Source organism: Lactuca virosa, chromosome 8 (assembly GCF_052849685.1).
Source record: "Lactuca virosa cultivar CGN04683 chromosome 8, Lactuca_virosa_CGN04683_v6, whole genome shotgun sequence".
NCBI lineage: Eukaryota > Viridiplantae > Streptophyta > Magnoliopsida > Asterales > Asteraceae > Lactuca > Lactuca virosa.
Window position 1 is genome coordinate 26,832,206 of NC_136433.1, and position 11,226 is coordinate 26,843,431.

Genomic DNA, 11,226 nt, shown 5'->3' on the forward strand with positions numbered 1-11,226 from the left:
TTGGATTTTTATTTTATAATTAGTTTTCAATCATCTTCTTGAGAAGCAATTTATATTATCCGATCTTGGCCATGATATTTGTCCAAATTTTGGCCATGAAATTTTTTTAACATATCAATCAGAAAATTTGTAGTCATTGAAACAGTAATACTTGTCGTCATGGTTTTGCGCGGGTACACACCTAGATTTTATATATATATCGTCAATAAGGTTATTATAGACTTTTTTTTTATTATACTGATTCTGTTAGAATGTTTATTGAGTCGTATTCTGTCAGAATGAAAATGAGTGAAAAACGATGTGTGAGAACAAAAATGAATAAAAATTAATGAGAATGCATGAAAATGACGATATTTTTGTAAGGTTGAACGTATTCGCATTACTAAACAGTTTATTCTCTTAGTAATTCTCATAAACTAGCACTGTCCGCACAATAATTGTTCATCCACATTATATATATATATATATATATATATATATATATATATATATATATATATATATATATAGTATCGGGTGATGACTCTTTTTAAAGTTAGGACTCGTGATGACACCTTAAAAAAATTGAAAAAAATCTAAAAAAAAATGCAAATCATAAAATCGAACATAGTACTACATCGGAGAGAAAAATATTGGAAAAAAAATTTTGGATCAATAAAATTGAAGCATGGATCATTTTTATGATCCATGATTCAATTTTAATGATGCAAAAAAAATTTCCCAATTTTTTTTCTCCCGGATATAGTACTATGCTCGATTTTATGATTTGTATTTTTTTTATTTTTTTATGGTGTCGTCACGAGTCCTCAATTTAAAAAGAGTCATCACCGGAACCGGACCCTATATATATATATATATATATATATATATATATATATATATATATATATATATATATATATATATATATATATATATATATATATATATATATATATATATATATAGGGCTAGGTTATAATATGGATGAACAACTATTGTGCGGATGTGTGGACATTGCTATTCTATGAGAATTACTAAAAAAAATAAGTTGTTTAGTAATGCGAATACGTTCAACCTTACACAAATATTGTCATTTTCATGCATTCTCTTTAATTCTTATTCATTTTTATTCTCACACATCGTTTTTACTCATTTTCATTCTTACAGAATACGACTCAATAAGCATTCTGACAGAATGAGAATAGTAATAAAAAGTCTATAATAACCGTATAGACGATTTAATTAGTGAGAATGTATGATAGTAACAATAGTTATGTAAGATTGAACGTATTCATATTATTAAACAACATATTTTCTTTGTCATTCTCACAGAATAGCATTGTCCACACGTCCGTACAATAGATGTCAATCCACATTTGAACCTAGCTATATATATATATATATATATATATATATATATATATATATATATATATATATATATATATATATATATAGAGAGAGAGAGAGAGAGAGAGAGAGAGAGCTAGGTTCAGGTGTTTAAAGTAATTATTGTGTTATTGTATGAATCAATGTGGGCCAATCAATTTTTAAGAAATATTAAATAATTAATAAATTGTTTAAGGGTATAATAGTAATCTTGAAACATTTTATTTTTAGTAAATATTGAAAATATTTAATTAGGGGTGTGCGCGGTGCGGTTTGGTGCGGTATAGAGTCAAAACCGCAAACCGCACCGCATATGCGGTTTGAATATTTTAGAAACCGCAAACCGCACCACAGATGTTCAAAACCGCGTTATGCGGTGCGGTTTGCTGCGGGCGGTTTATGCGGTTTGGTTGCGGTTTGTGCGGTTTAGTGAGTTGTTCAACATTAAATCTATCAAAAAACCAAAAAACTGACCCGGTTAAAAAATTGATTGCTTTCATTTTATAAAAACAAATACAATTTTCAAGTTAAATCGTTTTTAATAAATTGTGATTCATGCTAGTATAGTTTTGTAAGTGTCATTGTTATTGCTCTATATTGCCGTTATAGTTGCTATATTCTTGTAAACCGTGGGATCTTCATCTAATAGTGATTTAATGTTACGTTATAGATATTTGGTTATTGTAACAAATATATTTAAATACATCGTTTCTAAATCGTGATTTGAAATTATAATAAAGTAAAGAAAAAAAAGTATATATATAACATGCGGTGCGGTGCGGTTTAAACCGCGGTTTTATAAATACAAACCGCAAACCACACCGCATAGTGCGGTTTGATAAAATGACGAACCGCAAACCGCACCACGAAATTCTAAACCGCATTATGCAGTGCGGTGCGGGCGGTTTGTGCGGTTTGTGCGGTTTTTTGCACACCCCTACATTTAATATCCCTTTGAATTAGGAATTTAGTTTAAAACCCTACAATACATATACGCCTCATCCCTCACCAGCAGGTCACCGACTCAACCAATGCCTCCTACTTCAATCGAGATCACCAGTAGCTCATCCCTCCCGATTTTTACTCCTCTACCAATCGCCGACTTGTTGGTGTCGTTTGTATCCCCCCTGTCGCAACAAAAAAGTATTTGATTCGATTGTGATTTAGATTCAGAAGAAGATTTGAAGATGTTTACGTAACTTGATTTCCTCTCGTTTCTTATATCTCTCTCGGTCTCCCTTTATGTTCTCATCCCTCCCCTGTACTAATCTAGGCGACAAACGACTTCAAAAAAAGCTCATCGCCCCGACGCTGATCCTATCTCAGCAAAAATCACCATTTCAGTTGAAGACTTAGCCTCTCTCCCGTTGATTTATGTGGCAACGTAGATATCACCATGAGTCCCTTTGTCCACGATAGTAGGTATGTCGATTTTGGTTTTACAGGAAACCCTAGATCAAATTTTCCTCTAAAAAACTAAATTTTGATTAGTTTTAAAGTTATATGGACTTGCTGGGTTTAGAAAATGACAAATCTTTTGAATCTATTTTATATGAATTTAAAGAAATCAGTTCTCTTATATACCAAATAATCCCTCCTACTACGATTTGTAGTTTTCATTGATTCCAATATGTTTGATCCCTTATTTCCCTTATGTATAGGGTTGCCCTCTTCCACCTTCTGTTGCTTTCTATTTCCATTTTGCTCAAATATTATCTTTCGTCTTTAAGATTACCAACCCTAACCCTTTATTGCACTTTTTTTTGTTCCTGTCTCTATTCTTCGTCAATGGAAAAAAAAACATGCAATAATATTGTTCCAACTAAGAATCAGGTAATTGACTCATTGTTTGTCTTTTTTTCGTCTCAATTTATTTGTGTAATTATATAACAAATGCTTTTTTTTTCTCTTCAACTTTTTTTTGATGAATTTTTGGTTTTGTTATGACAGTTACGATGGACGGTCCAAGTTATTTCAATCCCTAGTAGGGACGATTCAATTTGTGATTTTCGTAACACTTCTTCTCCCAAATTGCGTTTATTGTTGCTTAAATGTTGGCAGTTTTCTGATTTTTTTTTTATTTGATATTAACTGCTTGATATGAATGCACATACGGTGCTTGATGAATGCACATACGGTGCTTGATGAATGCACATAAGTTGTTTGATGGAAGGGAATAACTTTTTGCTATATCTGCTTTTGAATTGATAAAAATCAATGTTTATGATTATTTTAGTGGTTAAAAGGGTGTTGTGGAGAAAAAGAGCAAGTGAATGAACTTATGAATGAATTTATGTGATATTTTATAATATATTTTCGCTAGAAAAAGAAGGAGTCTGATGGTGTATTTCTGCATTTCTGACAGCAATTCTGCCGGAATGGAATCTCGAATTCCAATTCCATTAGAATGGAATCTCGAACTCTAAGTGAATTTAAGCAGGGACTTACCAAACACAACACATACTGGTATTTTTTTAGTTCCACTTAACTATTATTTTGACTATATAATTGCTTTTTTTCGAATCATAAAAGATTTGCTTTGTAACTCTCGCCGTACTCGATTCTCCGGTAGCTGTCGTCGCCGATGACATCTCCAACTAAGAGTATTTTGGAATTAACAAACTTCTTCATGATCATGGTGTCCTTATCATCAATGTGGTTCCTTAGAATGAGGTGATCTATATGAAACTGGTTGAAGAACTTAAGATTAGAGTTGCAGCAAGGCAACGACGCAGACCCATACCCCCCCAGCATTCTACGGGAATGGAATATTGAAGATGAACAATGACCACCAATCTTCCAAAAAGAATGGATTATTCCAGCAGAATAAAATACAATATAATGAAAATATATATATATATATATATATATATATATATATATATATATATATATATATATATATATATATATATATATATATATATATATATATATAATTGTATATTCTGGTAGAATAATTTATATATTGTATTTATTTGTTATTAATAAGTGTACCATTTTCATAGAATAGTATATAAATTTTTTTCTTTTCTAAGAATGTAATGAAATTTTTTTAAACTTTTATCCAAAATTTTGTTATTCTTCAAGACGTTCATTAAATCAAAATATATATTATGTCAGAATGTATATTCTTGTATGGTTCAATCATAGTTGTTATTTTTCAATATATTGATAAACATATTCCGTCAGAATTTCCGAATTAGGAGAATAATCATCCATACAATCAGATTTTTAAAATTAATAGAATCTATTTTCCCTTAAAATATGCAATTTTCCTTAAAATATGCAAATTTCCTTTATAAAATTTATATTAATTGACTAAAATACCATTCTAGTTAAATTAGATGGTATTTTTCAATTATATTTAATTAAATAATGTGTAATAATCATTTTCTTAAAATAAGTAAAATTGATTGGCAACATTTATGCATACAATAACACAATAATTACTTTGAATAGAATAACCTAGGCCTATATATATATATATATATATATATATATATATATATATATATATATATATATATATATATAGGGTTAGGCTCATTTGAGACAGCCTAATTTTGTGAGACCGTGAGACGCAATCTTAACCACTCATTTTGTAGATAAAAAACATTTTTAAAATGCAAAATAATTGAAAATTTTTGAATTTTTATTCAAATATTATTTTCGTCATTTATATTTTCCAAAAAAAAATTAAAAAAAATAACAAAAAAAATTAAAGAAAAATGAAAATAAAATACCGTTTTTTTACATATTCTAGTAGAATATTAGAATATTTCACATATCTGATAAATTTTGGAGAATATTCTAACATTCTAAAAATCACATTAGAATATTTACAGTATAATATTCTATTAGAATATTTCACGTATTTTTTTAAAAAAAACGGTAACTTTTTTTTATTTTTTTTAAGGGTAAAAAGTGACGAAAATAATAATTAAAAAAAGAATTTTCGGATTTTTCCTTTTATTTTGCATTTTAAAATTATTTTTAGATTGCGTCTCACGGTCTCACAAAATTAATATGGTCTCAAATGAATCTGAACCTATATATATATATATATATATATATATATATATACACACGACAAAACTGCACGAATGGTCCCTGTGGTTAGCTGAAAATTGTCACTCTGGTCCAAAAAAGTTTGGACTAGCACCAGAGGTCCAAACTTTTCAATTTATTGCGAGTTTGGTCCGATTTTGTTTGAACTTTTCAATTTATTGCGAGTTTGGTCCGATTTTGTTTGAACTTTAGCTGAAAATTGCCACTCGCCGGAATGCAACCCACAATTTTAGGGCTCGTTGGAAGCTTTCAATCTTGCCATCAAACGTTTTTCCTGTGAATAAGTTTGATGAATTCGCATCATTCATCATTGGTGTCCTCACAGAAGTGGGTTTACATCACAGAGGTGGGTTTAAATGGTTTTCAGATCTACAACACATCATAGAGGTGGTTTATAGTGTTTTCGGACCTGACAGAGAGGAAGAGAAAGGTTATCAGATCTTAAAGAGATGGAGAGAAGGGCGGGGATCCGAAAACACCATCTTATTTCATCGGAGCTATGGTTTTCGGCGGTGGCTTCCTATGTTGGCGGTGGAGATCTGTAAAAACCCTAGTAGCGACGACGATGACTTATGGTTTCCGATAGGCGATATCGGTGCAGGTAGAGGGTGGCATTCCAGATCCGGTTATGATGAAAGTAAGGTATGAAGAAGATGTTGGTGGTTACGTTCTTGAAGGTTGTCTGACGGTGGTTGTTGTGGAGACGACGTCGGTGGTTGACAGTGATGATGACGGCGGCTGGCGGTGGTGTATCTGCAATTTTCATCTTCCTGCAAGTAGTGGTGCGTCGGTGTATATGAAAATGAAAGAAGATGGTGTTACAGACTTTAATAGAGAGAGAGAGAGTATTTTTTCTTTTATTTTTAATTGTTTTTAATTGTTGTAATAAAAGAAAATTAAAATATTAAATAATGAATGGCAAAATCGTCTTTTTAAAAAAGTTCAAACAAAATCGGATCAAACTCGCAAAAAAAAATGAAAAGTTTGGACCTCTGGCGGTAGTCCAAACTTTTTTGGACCAAAGTGGCATGGTTTGGTTCGGTTTTATAGGTCGGCAGGTATTATGCAAACTGAACCCAAATCAATTTTTTTCGGTTTTAAAAAATCTTAACCCAAAACGGACCATCTCGATTTGCTTTTGGTTTTTCAATTTTAGGGTTCAGTTTAGTTTGGGTGTTAACCTTTGTGTAACCTTAAAAAGGTAGTACATGTATCTTGGTTTCCACTTTCCATTGATAAAAAGCTTTCCAATTGGTTGTCCAAAAATTAGAAAGCTTTAAAAAAAAAGTAAGAGAAAAAGTTACAAGCTATACATTCTCTAGACAAACTAGACGGTGGTCTAATCTTTATATAAACATTTGTTGCAGATGTGCTAGCCGGAAACAAACTCCGGTGAACCAGAACCAGCTTCAAGATCAGCATCCCCTTCTCTGTATCCAATCGACCAAGTATCCACTTTCTGTAACGAAGCTGCAAAATCATCAAACCCCACCACAAAACCACCTTTCTCACACGGCGGAGCTAAAATCTCCGGCAAGGGTGCCTCTCCCTCCAAGTACCTAATCACCTGCCTCATACTCAGCCTGAATGATGGCTCATCACTAGAACACATTAACCCAAGCTTCAACACCATCATAACCTCGATTTTATCGAACTCTCCTTTCAACCTTGAATCCACCACCTCAAGTAACCTCCCTTCTCGCCACTTATCCATCACCCAATCCACCAAAATGAGCTCCTCCGGTGAGGCTTTAAGTTCAATGGGTCTCCGGCCACATACAACCTCTAACAACAGAGCTCCAAAAGCAAACACATCGGAACTCGTGGTGGGTTTCCCGGTTCGAGTCAGCTCAGGAGCCATGTAACCCAGTGTACCGACCACTTTGGTGGTGGTGGGGTGCGAACCATGGTCGTATAACTTAGCCAACCCGAAGTCACCTAAACGGCCATTTAACTCCGAATCTAATAACACATTTCCGGCTTTAATGTCTCTGTGGAGCACAGTTTGTTCCCAACCCTCGTGAAGATACAGTAATCCGTTTGATACATCGTTTATGATTTTGAATCGTTGTTCCCAATTCAAAATCGTTTTTGGGTTGTTGAAAATATAATTATCTAAACTGCCATTTGACATGAAATCATAAACCAGCAAAAACTCACCTTTTCTTCTACTCCAACCCAACAACTGAACAAGATTCCGGTGCCGGAGCCGGCCAATTGTTGAAATCTCCGACGCGAATTCCTTCTGCCCATGTTTTGATTCCTTCAGAATTCGCTTCAGTGCGATTTGGGTAGTCGAATTAGGCAAAACCCCTTTGTAAACCTTACCGGATCCACCATATCCGAGCATTTCTTTCTCGTGAAAACCCTTTGTAGAATCCTTCAAATCCTTGTAAGAATACTTTTGTGGGCCCACATCAAGCTCCCAATCTTCAACCAGGTCTATGTGATTGAATTGTTTGAAAACATAAACAGCACCGCCGATCGCCATGATGGAAAAAGCTAATATTACAGAAACAGAAAGCCCAATTATGAAACCTCTTTTATTCTTTTTAAATGGTGGAAGTGAAGGGAGGCAATGAAGATTTAACGATTTTGCTTTTCCGGTCATGTTGAAGCTCCATCCGAAGACATAATGGGAGCTAGCAAGAAGACCCGTTGAAGCAGAAAACCCAACGTACATAAAATCTTGAAAAACCGGCGACAAGTCCACCGGGAGAGATAAGATCGGCGTACTGGGTTTTTTTGAATATATGGAAAGAGTGATATTCAATTGGGGTATGTCAGCATCATAATCGATCCAAGCTTGAATCTTTTTCCCACTATGTAAACAAATCTCCTGTTTTGTTGAATCCCCATCAACAAAAAACCCAGCTCTGGTCGAATTCACCGATCTCATACGATTAATGTTAACACCGACGTGATTATCATCGATATCAACGAATTCGTAATCTTGAACGGTGTCAAATTCTACCGCAAACAGGTGATTAGATGAATTCCCATTGAGGCTGCAATTAAGGAGACCGAGGTATTGACTAGGTTGAGCTCCGACGAGGTCTTTGGTCGGAGAGATTGTAAAAGCTAAGCCATGACCCCCGAGCTGTCTGTACTTGGGCACGACGGCGAAGACGAAAGATGTGGAGAAAGAGAGAGACGTCCCCGTTGTCGGGCTCTTGAAACGAATCGGATTAGGGTAAAACCCCCGGCCGATCAAACGAGAGCGGACATCCGTAAGCCTTAGAATACCATCGTCGGTAATCTCTGCAACTCCGTTCATGGTTATGTTGGTGGAAGCGCAGTTTTTGAAACCATTATAGAAGAACGACTGTGAGAAGGACGGTGGGATTGAGAAAGATAGATGAAGAAGAAGAAGAAGAAGAAGCGGTGAGAGCAACATTTGTGGATCATGTGAACAAAGCAAAGAGAAGAGTGAGAGTGCGAGAATTTGAGAATTGAGAGGGATGATAAATTGATAACGAGAGATATGGTGTTTGAGTTTAATTGTTACACGTGTTTCATAACATAAACGAGCTCTTTTAAGTGGAAGAAAGTGAGTGGGTGTACTTATGAACTTGGTGGTTTTTTATTTGGCTTTTGCTTCACCTTCACCAACTTATGCATGTTTTGAGACTTGAGTTATCCTTAAAATAGTATATCAAACAATTCCGATTTTACTATTTTGTTTATTGAAAAAGCAATTTGGGTATTTGATATATCTTTTTATCTTTCAACGTGACAAAAGCATTCTAGATGAAGTTGTAGGTGGTTGAGTGACATTTGTGTCTGATCTTTCCAGAGAGCCTCTGAAACAGGTGGCATCGGTGACCTTCAACGCATTAGCTTTCACGTGTCTTCTTGCCCAACTTATTTCCACGTTTTAGATATGATTGTATGAATCTTTTAACCGATCATCTTTCTGTATTCTGTAATATGACAAATATTAACATTTTATATGTGACTATCATGCATTCTCGCGTACCCACTCACATGGTCGCACCGCCCTCGTGATAGTAAGTTCCGGTTACACTATCTCCATGCATTGAACTTAGGATATTTATAATATACTGAAATTCATAAAATTTAATGAATTGTCAGGTCAACTTTTTAAAATCCATAAAATTCTATTATTATTTCTTTCTACAATATATTAAATTTTACAAAGTTCAATAAAATATTATAAAATATAATTTATAATATATATTATTTAAAAGAATTAAAAACTTTTCTTTTTTTCATTGAAAAGTTCAATGGTTATTGAATTCCAAATCAATTGAATATCAATGTGGCATCTCACAATGATGCAGTTTCATCAATTAAATGACACCTACATTTGTTATCTCATTCAATTCTTCCAATAAACTTACCATTAAGGATGTTTTTATATGAGTTCAATGGATTGTCACATCAATATATATGTATTATATAATTTTACCTATAAAACTTTATACTCCATTAAACTCCATATAGTTCAATGAACTATCACGTCATATATCATTTTCTTTTTACTTATTATTATTTTGTAAAAAAATAATTAGCATTAAACTAAAATTTAAAAACTACAATTTCAAATAAAATTTTCAAATTTTAAATTTGAAATAAAAAATAGTATTGATACCAATATTAAGGTGTGAATCCGGTGAGGATTAAAAAAATGGTAATGACAGCGAACACAATTCCCTACCCCCCCCCCCCCCCATTACAATTACATCAATTTCATCCTTATCTCAGATACATCAAAAGCGCAAACAATCATATAGCAGACACTTTGACGAGAGAATGGAAGCCATCATGAAGCAAGAACAACAACAGTTCAAAAAAGCATTCATTCATGAAAGAAACATTGTGAACACCATTAACGTCAGCCATGACATAAGCAAACATTATTCAAAAACATGTCTTTTCGAAGGCGGGAGGAATGACGTAAGGCATGACAAAAGAAAGAATTATTAAAGAAGAAGACATCTTTGAAGATAACGATGCATTATAGACGATAATAATTCTATTTTGTCTTTTATAATTATGTAAAGTGTGTAGCATTATTATAATGTGACATAAAGTCTTATGTAAAGTAGTTTGTCTTCTTGCAATCATACGATTGCAATAATGTAAAGATACCGTGTGTAAACGACTCTTTGGAGCCTATATAAAGGGCTTTGACCTTAGTAAATAAAGCAGAGTGATTTGTGATTATAAGATTTGAGTTGATCTCAGTCTTCTTCTGTTGAAATAGTTCGTCTATTTCTGAATAGCAGAACCCTATCCAAACATATCCATATATTCATATAAACATATCAAACCCAGACAATCAATCCATCGTCAATCCATTCCGACGCATCATTCAGGTACAATTCTATCCTAATTTTATTAATTCCGCTATGTTTTTCAATTTGCAAATTGAAAAACATGGCGGAATTAATAAAATTAAGACAGAATATACCTGAATGATGCGTCGGGATGGATTGTTTAGATTGACGATGGATTGATTATCTGGTTTGATATGTTTATATGAATATATGGATATGTCTGGATAGGGCGCTGCTATTCAGAAATAGAAAGACTATTTCAACAGAGGAAGAACTTTGAGATCAACTCAAGTCTTAAACACTCAAACTTAGCTTGTTTATTTCATATGGGCAAAGGCCCTATTTATAGGCTCAAAGGAGCCGAGTACAATAATAGAACTGCAATCGGTTGATTGCAATATGACAAACCTATTTACATTAATGCCCCCTAGAGTATTGAAGGTCTTACATACTTTATTTTACTATGCTACCGACACTTTGC

At 33.4% G+C, this 11,226-nt stretch overlaps 1 pseudogene; it reads right to left on the bottom strand.

Moving 5' to 3' along the window:
* Window positions 1-6,657: 6,657 nt before the first annotated feature.
* Window positions 6,658-8,959, bottom strand: LOC145128432 (L-type lectin-domain containing receptor kinase S.4 pseudogene; annotated as a pseudogene).
* Window positions 8,960-11,226: the final 2,267 nt, after the last annotated feature.